We start from the raw sequence: 14,392 nt of genomic DNA, 5'->3' as shown, positions 1-14,392 counted from the left end.
GGGGCGGTCGTTGGGGGGGAGGGGGGTTTGCGTCGAGGGCAGGAGGGCCTGGGATCCCTCCTGCCCGTAATGTAGTGCGGGGTGGGGTTAGGGGGTCGCCGTGGCCAGGAGGGTTTGGGCTCCCTTCTGGCCCAACTACCAAAGGTACGGGGAAGGGGGGTGGGGGGGTCGTGGGGGTCGTCAGGGGGATCGCGGGTCGGCTGGGGGGCGGTCGGAGGTTCTTGGGGGGGGGCGGTCGTTGGGGGGAGGGGGGTTTGCGTCGAGGGCAGGAGGGCCTGGGATCCCTCCTGCCCGTAATGTAGTGCGGGGTGGGGTTAGGGGGTCGCCGTGGCCAGGAGGATTTGGGCTCCCTCCTGGCCCGATATTGTTGGGGAGTCGGCGGTCCTTCGGGGGGAGGGATGTATCGGACGTCGGGGGGGGACATCAGGCTTTCAGGATGGGGACAGACCTTCAAGGGGGGACAGTGCACGGAAGTCAGGGGGGGTGAACGGAGAGTCGGGACAGCGCACGGAAAGTCAGGGCAGTGCACGGAAGTCAGGGGGGGGTGAACGGAGAGTCGGGACAGCGCACGGAGAGGCGGGGCAGTGCACGGAAGTCAGGGGGGGTGAACGGAGAGTCGGGCAGCATGCGCGGTATAATCGTGAGCGCGTTATACCAAAGTTTTTGTGCTTATCATCGTGATTTCTGCGCGCTATACACGTGTGCGCGTTTTATACGGGTGCGTGTTATTTGCGTGAAAATACGGTAATCCTTTTCAACCATTTTATTGGACTAATCCCTGTAAGCTCGGTCTCCATCCCCGCAAACCACCTGATTCCATCCACACAAGCTTTGAATTGTTTATATTAAAGTATAAAAAGAAACAATATTCTGTACAATTGTCAATTTATAAATCAGCGTCTTCTCCCCACTCTCTCTTCCCCATTTCCCTTCAGCGTCCTCAGCCTACTCTCTCCACTTTCCTTCAGCGCACACACATAAAAACAAGCAATTTCATTCTATTCATTCATAGAAATTAAAGTCTAAATAATGCCAGTCACATAACAAAACATGATTTTACAAAAATAATTCCCTGCACAGTCAAGCCTGCAAAGATTACTAGATGTCTTTCAGCAGCTCCCCTCCCTCCCTCCCCCTTACCTTTGTGGCCAAGTCAAAAAGATCTACCAACAATAAAATTTTAAAAAAAAACACAACGCACACTGTACGCATAGAATTGTTAATTATCATTCCTATTCTGGGGGTTTTTCAAAGAGGTCAAAGCAGATGACTCTATGCACTGTCACCTCAGTAACAACCATACAAATATAGACAAATACCCTCCCCCTCCCTTTTTACTAAACCACAATAGCAGTTTTTAGTGCAGGGAGCTGCGCTGAATGCCCAGCGCTGCTATGGACGCTCATAGGCTCCCTGCGCTATAAAACACTATTGCGGTTTAGTAAAAGGGGGCCATATTGTAAAATATAGACAGCAGATATAAATTCAGACACATTTTGATCACTAAATTTAAAATAAAATCATTTTTCCTACCTTGTCTGGTGATTTCATGAGTCTCTGGTTGCACTTTCTTCTTCTGACTGTGCATCCAATCTTTCTTTCAGCCTGTATGCTTCCTCTCCTCCACACCTCATTCCCTCCCCCAACTTTTTCTTCCTCTCTCCATGACCTTTCTTTATTTCTCTCTTCATGCCCCCTTTCTTTTTTTCTGTTTCTCTTCTTTCCTTGTCTCCCTACCTGCCCCCTTTCTTTCTTTCTCCCTGCCCTTCCCTCAGCCACTGCCACTGCCGCTGCCATCGGGGAACAGGACCCAAACCGCCACCAATGGATAACAGGCCCCAAAGCCGACGCTGACACCGCCCCATAATAATAATAATAATAACAGTTTATATACCGCAATACCGTTAAGTTCTATGCGGTTTACAAAAGAATTAGTGGAGTACAAGTTGAGTTGGCATACAAGTTGAATTAACTTAAGGGATGTGGGAACAATGGGGAGAAAGGGCAAGAGAGGGGAAAGAGGGAAGTGGGTCAGCTGTCTAGGTATTTCAGGAATAGGTGGGTTTTGAGGCATTTCCTGAATACCTCATAAGTGGTGGGCAATAGGAGTTGTTCTAGGTCTTTACCCCATAGAGCAGCCTGATGTGAGAGAAGATGCTCATGGTGTTTTTTTAGTTTGCATCCTCTAATCGGGGGAGAAACGAAGTGCGAGTGGGAGCTTCTCTTGTGTTTGTTGGCTGAGAAGGAGAATAGGTCAGTGATGTATTTAGGGGTTAGACCGTAGAAAACTTTAAAACAGAGGCAGGCGAACTTAAACTTTACACGAGCTTCCATCGGCAGCCAGTGTAGCTGTTTGAAGTATGGCGTCACGTGATCGAACTTCTTTAGACCGAAGATTAGTCTGACCGCAGTGTTTTGCATTAGTTGTAATCGTCGCATATTCTTTTGGTGGATTGCTAAGTAGACGATGTTACGATAGTCGAGCTGACTTAATACAAGGGATTGTACCAAGATTCTGAAGGCAGAGTTATCAAAGTATGCTTTAATGGATTTAAGTTTCCCCATGCTCTCCCTGCTTCGGGCTGACCAGCATTTCTGTCCCCGACGTCAATTCTGCCGTCGGAGAGGAAGTTCCGCCCAGCCAGGCAGCGATTGGCTGGCCCGAACTTTCTCTCCGACGGCAGAATTGACGTCGGGGAGAGGAAGACTGATCGGCCCGATAGATTGCCAAGGCAAAGTGAGTCCTGGGTGATCAACTCACTTTGCCTTGGCGAGCTACCCGTCGAATTGGGCACCCCTGCCCTAGGGAGAACACTCAGCTCTCTCCTGTGCACCCCCTTGGGGCGAGCACCCGGGGTGGACCTGCCCCCCCTAGGTACGCTACTGACAACACATAATGCTTAACCACAAAATTAAAATACACAAAGCACATCATATGCTTTTTAACATTCATTCCTACCATAAAACAGATAACCCCATGCAAATGCAGGACCAAAAACTAAAAGTACTAACATTTACAAACCCTATGATGCAAAGCTCTGCAAGCAGTACAACCCCAGAGGAAAAGAAACAAATGCATTTCTTCCTGAACAGACAAATCAATCACTAAATTTAAAAAAATAAAAGCATTTCCCCTACCGTTGTTGTCTCTCTCCCTCCATGTGCCTTGCCTTCTGGCCTGCCCCCCGGTGTTATCTTTGGGTGTCTACTTTGCGATCAATGCAGCATCTTCGGGCCGGCTTCCTGAGTGCTGCATTGCACAAAGCTGTGGGCAGCAGCTCCTCGCATGCGTTCCGCGCCTCATCTGGAAGCCTCTCTGACGTTGCAATGTCAGAGAGAAGGCTTCCGGTTCAAGCGCAGGCCACGTGGAGGAGCCTTTTCCCATGGCTTTGTGCACTGCAGCACTCAGGAAGCTGGCCCGAAGACGCCGCGTTGATCGCACTGTGGACTGGCGGCTGAAGAACGCTGTCTTGGGCCCAATAGATGTGCCGGCCCTGTGAACTGGCAGAAAATTTCTGCGGACTGGCACCGGTCCACAGACTGGCGGTTGAAGAACACTGCTCTAGAGCACCTTTTTTGAGGCATTTCCACCAGCTGTGTGCAGTGAACTTTTATCCCTCTACATGAGGAACTATTCTCTGGGAATAATTTTTAGTCTTCTTCCTTTTGGATAGAGTGATTGTCATTCAAACAGTCATAGCTGCCAGTGCAGAAATTAGAAATAAATTTAAAGAAATGGGTCAAGTTATTTTGGTCTGTTCCCATTTTGTACTGTATATGAAGGTTTCAATCCCTTATACAAAGTTCTGAGTTTATTCAAGACCACATATATGAAATACCCCAAAATACTCACCAATTTCACCAATTAATAATTCAGAAACTCCAGTCAGAGTCTCAGGACTCCTACAGTCACTTTGGTTCTTGGAACACTTTTTTTTTTTTGCAAGTCGTGCACCAATCCTCTTCCCTGTCTCTACTCCAGGGGTGTCCAACCCGCAGCCCGACAAGGAGCTTTGTGTGGCCCAGCTTCTCTCTCTCTCCGGCGGCAGTTTTCTGGCCGGCTCCCTTCTGCAGTCGGCTGCGGGTGGCGTCGGCTCCTCATGCGCGATTCATGGCTGATTTGGTAGCCTTCTCTCTGATGTTGTGATGTCAGAGGGAACGCTTCTGACACAGCCACAGATCGCGCGCGAGGAGCTGACACCACCCACAGTTGACTGCAGAAGGGAGCCGGCCAGAAAATTACCCGCCGGAGGGAGAGAGAAGCTGGGCCGCACAAAACTTCTTGTCGGGCCGCAGGTTGGACACCCCTGGAGTAAGGAAAGGGAAGAGGATTGGAGCGCGGCTTTGATGCTGGTGGTGCGGATGCAAGATGACAGCCGGGGCTCACCTAAATTAGTTGGGTACAGCGCCCGGCTAAAACACGCTAGGGAGAACACTGCACCCCCCCTAAGGCTGCACCCGGGGTGGACCGCCCCCCCTTAGTACGCTACTGGGTATATGTCACTTTGACAATACCAGTAGGCAGGGACATGTTCAGACAGGTTTAAAAACACCTCCCCCTCCCCCTTGGCTTTATCAGGGGCTGCAAGAACCTTTATGATGAACCAGCTTATTAGTTGTCACCATGACAATCTGGGTATTACCCTTCCCCACAAACATTAACTAAGATTTCCTACTGAAGTGTCCTAAAAAAACAGGAAAGAAATAAAAGGCATCTGTAGAGGTCTTTTTGCTTTTGTGAACTGCTTGTGCATTGCATCCACTGCTCTAACAATTATATCTTAAAACCAGTCTTTTAACTAAAAGGCTGTTAAAATAAAAGACACTCCTTTTTCTGGCCACAATATTTCCGGGATGTTTGACTAAATATGTTTCTGCTAACATCATCAGAAAATGCATTTCCATTTCATCAGAAAAGCACATTTCTGGCGCTTCATTTACCCTGTTTCCGCTGACGTGGTCAGAAAAGTGTATTTCTGGTGTTTCATTTACCCTGTATCCGCCTACGTCATCAGAATGTGCACTTCTGGTATGGCAGGCACTCCCATTTCCACTGTCATCAGAATGCGTATTTCCAGGGGGGGGGTCAAGCATGCTCCATTTCCGGTGATGTCATCAGAAAGTGCATTTGCTTGATGTGGCTTGTGGGTGTGGCATGGGCGGAGCCACCACAATTCTTTCCTATGGGAAGGGGAGGGGCATGGGCAGAGAGTGGGCAGGGCCTTGGTAGGAAGAGCTATGGTGTGGGTGGGGTTTGGGTGAAAATGGGCAGAGTGGGCAAGGTTTAGGCAGAGTTACCGTAGTGTGGACAGAGAATGGGTGGGGCTTAACCAAGAAGTTGGTTGATCCTTCTCTTATCTCGCCTGTCAAACAGTTTGACATGAGGTGTATCCATTATACTACTAGCTTATAACATTAATTTTGTGTAATTTGCATGCTACCTGTTGCTTAGCGTGTTGAGTTTAAGATTCTGAGTATGAATTTTTTTTTTAAGTTTTAAAAGACAAATGACTTGTAGTTCTGAGTTTGCTGTTTTGCCATTATCAACCAAAGAGAGCATTGCAGTCTGAGAATCAGTTGAACCTTGAAGTTTCGTCGTTGAATTTGGTGAGATCAATTAGAATTTGTCAGTCCATGGTGTCAGTACAAGGTGAAATTTTATGGAATTTATTGCCAATTGAAATTAAGCAGTCTTCTAATGTGATGCAATTTTTTAAAAGGGTGACAACTTTTCTATTCTTTCATTTATTGCAGTAGAGGGTAAATTTTACAGGAGTTTTAAATGTTGTTTGTTTAACTTGATTATGTGTGTTTTTTGTAACCTAAGCAGAACTGTGGATGCAGCAGGCTATAAATTTTTAAACAAATAAAATACTGGACAGATAATGGAAGTGGTAAAAGGGGCTGAAGTAGAAGCCAAATCAGCTAATTGAAATAACTCCAAGTCACCAGGCCTATATTAATCCAATCCTAATTGTAACCCAATTTAATGTAATGGAAGTAAAACCAAGTTTGGCTTATCCTATCCCTGATGATGTTTATGTTTCTTAAAATCTTTCTATATGGCCTATACAGCCAAAAAGGATCAAAGCGGTTTACATCACAACTCAAATCATATTTATGAAAAGAACTCCATTAAAAATAGGAAAGGAAAAGAAACTAACATTTCTAAAACATATCCACTAAAACTATTATATAAAATATATAAATACAAATTAATACAGTAATCCTGTCGGCGACCCCCATCAATCCTCTATTTGGTCCCTCTACCCACCTCTTTGTTCTCTTCCTTTTATTGCTGATTGCTCCTATTCCTGTCTGTCCTGGGACCCTGGGGCAGAAGCGATGGCTGGTTGTGAGTGATGTGGGTGGGTTAGCTGAAAGGTTCACTGATCGTGGAGGATCCACACCCATCAAATCTCCCACATTCAGCAGGATATTCCAGAGGTCTGCTATTCCAGGCATACTTCAGAGGTGCTGCTGCTGGTAGATACCCCCCCCCCCCATCGAACCTTTATTTGAACAGGGTGTAAAATGGTACTAAAACATAACATTAGACCCAACATCAGTTCCACCGTTTTTTGTCTCCTTCCTGGTTGTGTTTCTGTGGAACATATTTGGTGGACTTTATATCTTTCGCTGCTGGTGGTGGTGACACGTGAACCTATGTGTCTTTTGAGGTACTACTGTCACCGCCTACTGGAGTTCCCTTTGGCTGTGACGGCGAAGGAGGTGAGAAGAGTACGGTTCGAGGTGCCACAACTTGCGGCTCTTTACAAGGACTCTCCACCTCACTTCGTGCCAGAAAACACTTCTCCCTCTTTCTCTCGTCCGCAGCCGTGAGCGGAGAGGCAACGTTACGGCCACGCGCTTGACAGCGTGTCTGGCGGTGCCAGCGCGTACGCGAGCGCGCAAGGTGAGCTGGGAAAGAGAGCGCGAGCCGGCTCAGTGAGGCGCCTGCGCCCTGGTGGGGACGGCACCGGCCCGGTCGGAGGTGGTGCATTCTTCAGCGGCTTGCTTTCTTCTCTTGTTATTACAGTGTTATTATTGGACGCAATAGTCGGGGGTTTGTGCATTTTGGAATTGTCGCTGGATCAAAGAGATGCGGGTGGTAATGCTGTGAGCGAGGATAGTCTCTCACCTCCCCAATATATTTCCCCTTCCCAGCACCCGCACTCCCACCCCCTAGGAAAGAGGGAGGGAGGGAGGAAGGAAGGAAAGGAGCCTGCAGTCCCGGCCCGGAGTGGGGAGAAGCATCTCGGACAAGGGAAAACAAGGTAAGAGCCAGACCGGGGCAAAATCATGTATGTGCATGGAACAATAACAAAAGCAAGGCACGGGATATATATTTCCTTACACATATACACATTTTGTTGTATTTGGTGGTTACCCACCGTGGAAAAGAGCGAGTTTTGTAATACATATGCACAAAAGAGAGCTGTATCTATCCATTTTAAATTTCCCTTTTTACAGTGTGAAGGAATGGAGTCGGCCACAAGCATTTAAAAACGTGGTGTATTGTCAGTTTTACTTCCAGCCTTGTGAAGAAGGATAAATGAGGGAAGAAAAAAGTGGATGAGGGACTGGTAGGAATAAATTGCAACATTTCTTTTCTAAGGTGAAAAGAGTCCTAGAAGTTCAGAGGAAATGTCACTGGGTTGTGGTGCTCAGCCTGGCTGTACCTGAGAAAACGAGGTTACAAGATTGTATTTATGGGCAGGCGAAGGGAAAGAATCAGGGAGCTAAGATAACTGCAAACAAAGGGATGTGCAAAAACAAACCAACAAAAAACTGCTGAAAAAATGTTCTTACTGCTATTGTGTGTATTTAAATGTTTCTTTCCTTACCAGCCTGTTAGACCAGTGCAGATCTATGGGTTTCCTCCCTCTAGTAGCAGATGAAGTAGAGTAGAGAACTGGTTTTCCAATGAGGTGCTGGTGCAGTTTGGAGCTGTCCAGTATTTTTCTACTTCCAGCAGATGGTGTAAGTTGGACTGGCATGGCAGGTTTTGTTTTCCTCAGCCTAGGTTCTCAGGATGCAGTCCGTGGTGTTCATTACTTTACGGTAGTCTTTACCCCAGTTAGAGTGATGCTGACCCTCAGTCCTGAGCATTAGCCCACAGGTTTGTGTTCAGTGTGGCATGCTGGCACAGGTCTCCTGCTAGTGGTGGGGGATGTAACTGCTTCCCCCAGATCCTGGCACACCCTTACAGATAGTGAAAAATAATGGTATAGTAAACAACAACAACAAAAAGGGAAAGTGAAACTAAGCAACTGAACTGAACTCACCTGCTTGTTGTGATCCTTCCATCTTTGGTGGGAATAGCAGTCATGTTACAGTGAATTTGCCAGAGTTTGGATAGGGCTGCACCCACCCAGAATAGGACCTAATGTTAGTGGCATCCCTGTTGGTGCCCCATTTGTTGTAAGCTGTTGCAAAGCATGCCTGCCAAGCACTTTAGACAAGGTTTGACAAGTTCATAGAGGAGAAGTCTATAGTCTGCTATTGAGACAGATATGGAGGAAGCTGCTGCTTGCCTTGTGATCGGTACCATGGAATGTTGCTACTCTTTGTTTTTCTGTCAGATACTTGTGACCTGGTTTGGCCACTGTGGAAAGCGGATGACCCAGTATGGCTATTCTTAAGTTCTTAGTTGGGGAAACAAGGCCTCAGAGGACTTGGAATGTACTGTTTTGTATAGCTAAACAGTCTCAAAGGTTGAATGAGGGTGCAGTCCTGGATCTCTTTTGCTGGGTCACCTTTAGTTACTATTATTTATCATTTCTATAGTGCCGCCAGACATACTCAGTGCTGTTGGGGATTGGATGAAGAGGATTTAGAGGACTTTAGGATCTCTTTCCTGATAAAGAAGACTTTACAGTTGAGTTCTTATGTAGGTAGGAGGAGTTTCACCATTTGATTCAGTGTCCTACACCTTGCGTATCTGGGTTCCTTCTCCAGAGGCAGCCTTGGATGGGGACCCCATATTAGAAGTCCTTTGGATGCTGCCTAAGGCCTTCCCACTAGTGCTGCCCGATTCAGGAAAAAAAAATTTGATTCGATTTAGCCTATTGAATCGATTTTTCGATTCGATCTTCTTGTTCAGTTGGGTGTTTTTTTTTTTCAAACATCCTGGTGGGTTTATTTTATAGCCTCTTCACCCACTCCACCCCCTTTGCCCTCTCCCACCCACATTGGTGCTGTGATGTTGAAAGGTCACTTTGGGTAGCCAAAAAACCTAGAGACTTGAAGAAGGCACAGATAGTTTATTAGCATACGTATGCGACTCCCGAGCTCCAAGCTGGCTTCAGAAGTGCCGAAAACAGGACGTTACAGAGATATTTATACATTCTTCTGGCTATACAACTGAATTCTAGAAAAAATTTTTCATGTGTTACTTTTCTTAACAATCATTGGTCCTCAGCTCACACTAGCAGGTCACTAGCAAGTCACTTATCTAGGCTCTGCAGTCTTTCTGTTGCATGTCGTTTATGCTGAGATAGCCATTAGAAGTTAGAATGTCCAAGCTAACACCCAGTACAGGCAGGCTAGAACATGAGATAAAGTTAGTTCTGCAGCTAAACATAATTCAGCATTTTATTAAAGAGAAAACTTAGTTCAACACTTAGGAAAACCAGTCCCAGACTCCTTCAGTACTTGGAAAACCAGTCCCAGACTCCTTCAGTGTAAACAAAATAAACAAACAAAAAATACTTTTCCTCTCCTCTCTCTGTTAAATCCTAGCACATGTTCGCGGTCTAATACCAGCTCTGGCAGGATACACATTTCAAATTTGACATATTGTAATCACAAGGATAGCACAATTTATTTATTTATTCCATTTTCTATACCGTTCTCCCAGGGGAGCTCAGAACGGTTTACATGCATTTATTCAGGTACTCAAGCATTTTTCCCTGTCTGTCCCGGTGGGCTCACAATCTATCTAATGTACCTGGGGCAATGGGGGGGATTAAGTGACTTGCCCAGTATCACAAGGAGAAGCATGGGATTGAACCCACAACCTCAGGGTGCTGAGGCTGTAGCTTTAACCACTGCGCCACACTCACGGTAAAAGATTGCTAATCATGCAGGATTATATGAGGAATTAGACAAGATAAAGTGAACCTACCGAAATGATAGTGATCTTACAAATGTGGGATAACCTCATAGGCTAGGTTAGCCTTTAGAAAGCTAAACAACTATAAAACCAAAAAATGTGCAAGGTTGCATAACATCAAAAAGGGAAACAAAAGTAAAAAAATAAATAAAAAAGTAAAAAATAGCACTATATGGTGTCATAAAAGTAAAAATTAGGTGAGAAAATAATGACTCAAAAAAGTGGAGCACAAAAAAAGCTCTACTACAACCACAAAGTGATAAAAGGAGGAGCCTCAAGCACAAGAGATTACCAAAATGGACCCAATTTAAACCGGATAAATGGAAAACCAATCATATAACTACAAAATAAAATACCATGACATTAAAACGTAATTATAGTATACAGCGTAGCATGGCTTAAAACAACAGTACTAATGTAGGATAAAATATAAAATAAAATCTTATAAAAATGTGAAGAGAGAATTAGTGAAAAGGGGCAAAAACACGACAGCAAAGAAACTAAAAGTTCACGGAAGGACGTGCAGAGATCAACCTGTGCATATAATGTGATACAAGCACCAATGTGCTGGAGCGATCTGAGTGAAATGATGGGAAACCTAAATAAAAATGGTCTAAACCTAATCTGGCCACCAGGTAGCACAGAATTTGAGCTCAGGAAACACGATAATATAGGACACCGCCACAAGAGAGTAAAAGCACAAACATGTGCACAGGAACTCAAGTGACAAGATGCCTCTAACAAATAGTATGAGGATACGTACTGACAACAGCAGATATGAGAAAGGAGGCAGGACGCAGCATGCACACAAGAGACTAGAAAGATAATAAGGACCGTGCAGGAAATCCTACAACAAATATAAATGTAAAACGAAGTAGTGTTAGCACTGATCCAAACAAGAGAAGATATAGATCGACTAAAAAGTGAATAAATAAATAGGACTTACCCAAATAGAGCCGCAAATAGGCACAAGATATGCAGTGTAAAAAGATGCCGTGGGAAACAGAAAGCAAGGATATGCTAGGGGAATTTGACGTGGAGGCACATGATTGGAGAACAATACCATGTGATGAGCTGTGTGAGAGAGTAAGGGGCTGTGCCAAAACTATCAGCCAGATTATAGGCAGTGCAAAAGGGGAGTGAGGCAAAATTACATGAAGGCATGGGAAGGAGGGCACCAAATCAGGAGGCCGATTTTTTTTTTTTTAAAAGAAATCGATTTGAATCGATTCACCCAAAGTGAATTGGTGAATCGATTCGAATCGGAAATCGGGCAGCACTACTTTCCCACCATAGGTTCCTCTCTCAGATGGTTCTTATACAGTGGGAGACATTGGAGGGTATCCTTAGGGGTACCAAGCTTTTGGGCAAGCTGTATCTTCTTCCACATGAGGAGCTATACAGATTGTTCCAGCTACCTAAGATAGATTGCTTGGTCACATGACCAAGAAGACCACTATGCTGGCTGAACAGAGCTCCACTGTCAAGGATGCCCATGAGCAAAAGGTGGAGCAGGAGCTTAAGTAGACATTTGCCGCCTCAGCCATAGGAGTACAGAAAAGCTGTGTGTGTGTATGGAGGTGTTATGCCTATGGCCAGGGGGGTAACTGAAACTCAGCATACTACGTGATATGTCTCCTCAAGTCTGCTTATCTGATATCCTGACCTCAGTGACCTGGGTGCTAACAAAACAACGAACAAAAGGACAGTAAAACCAGATAGAAAGCTGGTCTCTGCAACAAGTCTGCTTATCTGCTATCCTGACCTTTGTGACCTCAGTGACCTGGGTGTTGCGTGCCTGAGTCATAGTGAAGGAAGCTGATTACTGCAGAATCAGCTTGGATAACTATGAACTCAGCAGTTTTCACCCTATATAAGAACGGGACTTTGCCCCTAACATTAGAATCCAAGACGTTGCAACCATGGGGCAGTCTCCTTTGGTCCACCCACCTATCAATTGCAGGAATTCCCAATTGTGAAGGATGGTAGTTGCCTGGGATCACGGTGAAGCTATTTTATTCTTATATTCATATATATATATAATAAAGGGTTATTGTCTATGCTTTTATATTGTCTGTGTGCTTTTCTGAGTGACACTGATCATCCCATCTGACAGAAATAAGTGGCGGAACATATTGGTACCAGAAGTGGGATGGTCATATGTCATCAGAAAAGCTACACAAAGAACAAGGGGTTGAGGAGCAGGCTCCCAATCCCTCCATTCCGGATTGGGATGACAGTATAGGTAAATTAATGGCCACTGAGTGGTCTGTAAAAGTAGGATTATGTGAATCCTGTACTTTTGGAAGTGGGGATCCACATGAATTATGTGCCTCCTTACAAAAGGTGAAAATCTCAAAAGGAAAAGAGCAAGAAGGAATTTCTAGACAAGGATGGATGATTTTGTCAGCATGGAGGAATTTGCATGAAGCTAAACATGAGTTACAATTGAAATTAGGAGAGCTGGAAAAGAAAATGTGTAATCAACAGCATGCCATTACAATGCTACACTGTCAGAAGTTGTTAATGGATAAGGTAGACACCTATCAAAATGTAACAGAAAAGGCAGCTGTGCGATGTGCATGATATAAATACAAGAAACGGAGGCGGAAAGTGAGTTACAGAAAAGTTAAAATCATCTGCCGGATGATTGGAATCCAAACAAACGGGATGGGGATATTTGGGATTCAAATTCTAATAACAGTGAGGAGGATATATGTGTTGAAGGAGAGCAGGCAGAAAGTTTAGAAGCAAAGCCTGTAAGGAGACAAAGATTACAGGGAAATCTGCAGAGAGGAGAAAATCTGACTAGAAATAATGTTATGGAGGATGTTACTCAACAGGAAGTCATGGATATGATGGCATGCTTTACACAGCAGCCTGGGGAACCACTAATACAATGGGTAATTCGAGTGCAGGAGCTGGGCGCAGCAGGGATTATGTTGGATGCCACAGATGCCCCTAAATTTGTTCAAATTAGTCAAGAAGCAGCCATACAAGATGCTTTACGGGAGGATCCTGATCCTGCAAAATATGCCCAATGGTCTTTACTAGAGATAATTGGTAGGGGTGTCACGAGGCGATATCCACTTGAATCTGATTGGCCCTCAAATGATAAAATTTGGTATACATTAAAAGATGCTCAAATGAGAATTAAGGAGGAGGCTATGAAGGTAGCCTTAGTAATAGGTCACGCTGACACATATATGTCATTACCTTTTACAGTGTCCATGAGAAATAAAATTATCAAGTATGCTGCACCGGCATACAAACAGGTAATGATAACTTTGTTGATCAATCAAATAGACAGGACTATTTTGGAAGCCTTAGAAGCGGTCCGACAGTTAGGAGATCGGAAGGACTGGAGACCTCAAAATACTTTTGATAAAAAGAGAAAAGGACAATCCAATTCAAACAGGGCTAATCGGGTGTCTCGGAGGAATATGTTTTTGGCATTAATAAAAGATGGTGTAAAGAGGGAAGAAATAGATGGGAAAGATACAGGGACGTTATGGAAAATGTACAAAAGTAGAGGACTGGGAAAGAGATCTATGTCTCAAGCACAAGTGAACAAAGGAGAGAGGGAGGATATTTTGGTGCCAACGGCTCCTCCTGAGGAAACTGCTTCCACTCTTTATCCTGATTTAAAAAGGTGGAAGTGTTGGGAGTATCAATGATGTGAATGCCAAGCCTCAGTGTTTGCCTGGACCAAATTAGAACAGCGTCTGCATGTAGATCTGGGGAGCAAAAGGTATAAGCTGTAGTGGACACTGGGGTGGAGGAATATAAATAACAGGATTGGGGGAGAAATTATACAAGCGGTACAAAAAAAAACAACAACATTTAAAAATTGGACAATTACCAATTTGGGAATATACTGTATTGATCAATGAGATTCCTTAAAATATAATAGGGATGGATATCTTAAAAGGGGTAACATTACAGCTTTCCGATGGAATCTATAGTTTTGGTAAATTGCCAGACATTCCTATGAGATCAGTAGTGGTGGGGAAATTATCCAAACCAATAGTAGTACCGATCTCCACTAAAATTGTAAACATGAACCAATGCATTTTTTACTATTCCTATAGTGGAGCAATGTCCAGAACAATTTGCATTCACTTGGCAAGGAAGGCAATATACATCTACCAGACTACCACAAAAATACTTACATAGTCCCACTTTCTATCACAAGATTATAGCAGAACATTTAGATAAATTATACCTTACATGCAGGAGTAGAACTATCACACTATATTGACTAAGTGGGCAAAA

General features: G+C 44.5%; 2 protein-coding genes across 8 annotated transcripts in view; one reads left to right on the top strand and one right to left on the bottom strand.

Moving 5' to 3' along the window:
• Positions 1-8,087, bottom strand: part of MARCHF10 (membrane associated ring-CH-type finger 10) — a 177,336-nt gene extending 169,249 nt beyond the window's left edge. For 2 of the 3 annotated variants that reach the window (XM_033917635.1, XM_033917633.1), the window contains exon 1: positions 6,275-6,931. The gene's annotated coding sequence lies outside the window, so the exon portion shown is untranslated. Of the gene's footprint in view, positions 1-6,274; positions 6,932-7,847 lie in introns of those variants that run through there. The other variant, XM_033917637.1, reaches the window with a different exon arrangement.
• TANC2 (tetratricopeptide repeat, ankyrin repeat and coiled-coil containing 2) overlaps positions 6,957-14,392 on the top strand; it is a 460,847-nt gene continuing 453,411 nt past the window's right edge. For 4 of the 5 annotated variants that reach the window (XM_033917627.1, XM_033917630.1, XM_033917629.1 and 1 more), the window contains exon 1: positions 6,957-7,277. The gene's annotated coding sequence lies outside the window, so the exon portion shown is untranslated. The remainder of the gene's footprint in view (positions 7,278-14,392) is intronic. The other variant, XM_033917631.1, reaches the window with a different exon arrangement.

This window comes from Geotrypetes seraphini, chromosome 13, assembly GCF_902459505.1.
Source record: "Geotrypetes seraphini chromosome 13, aGeoSer1.1, whole genome shotgun sequence".
Classification (NCBI taxonomy): domain Eukaryota; kingdom Metazoa; phylum Chordata; class Amphibia; order Gymnophiona; family Dermophiidae; genus Geotrypetes; species Geotrypetes seraphini.
The sequence above is the reverse complement of the archived record's forward strand: the minus strand, read 5'-3'. Positions and strand labels throughout refer to the sequence as shown.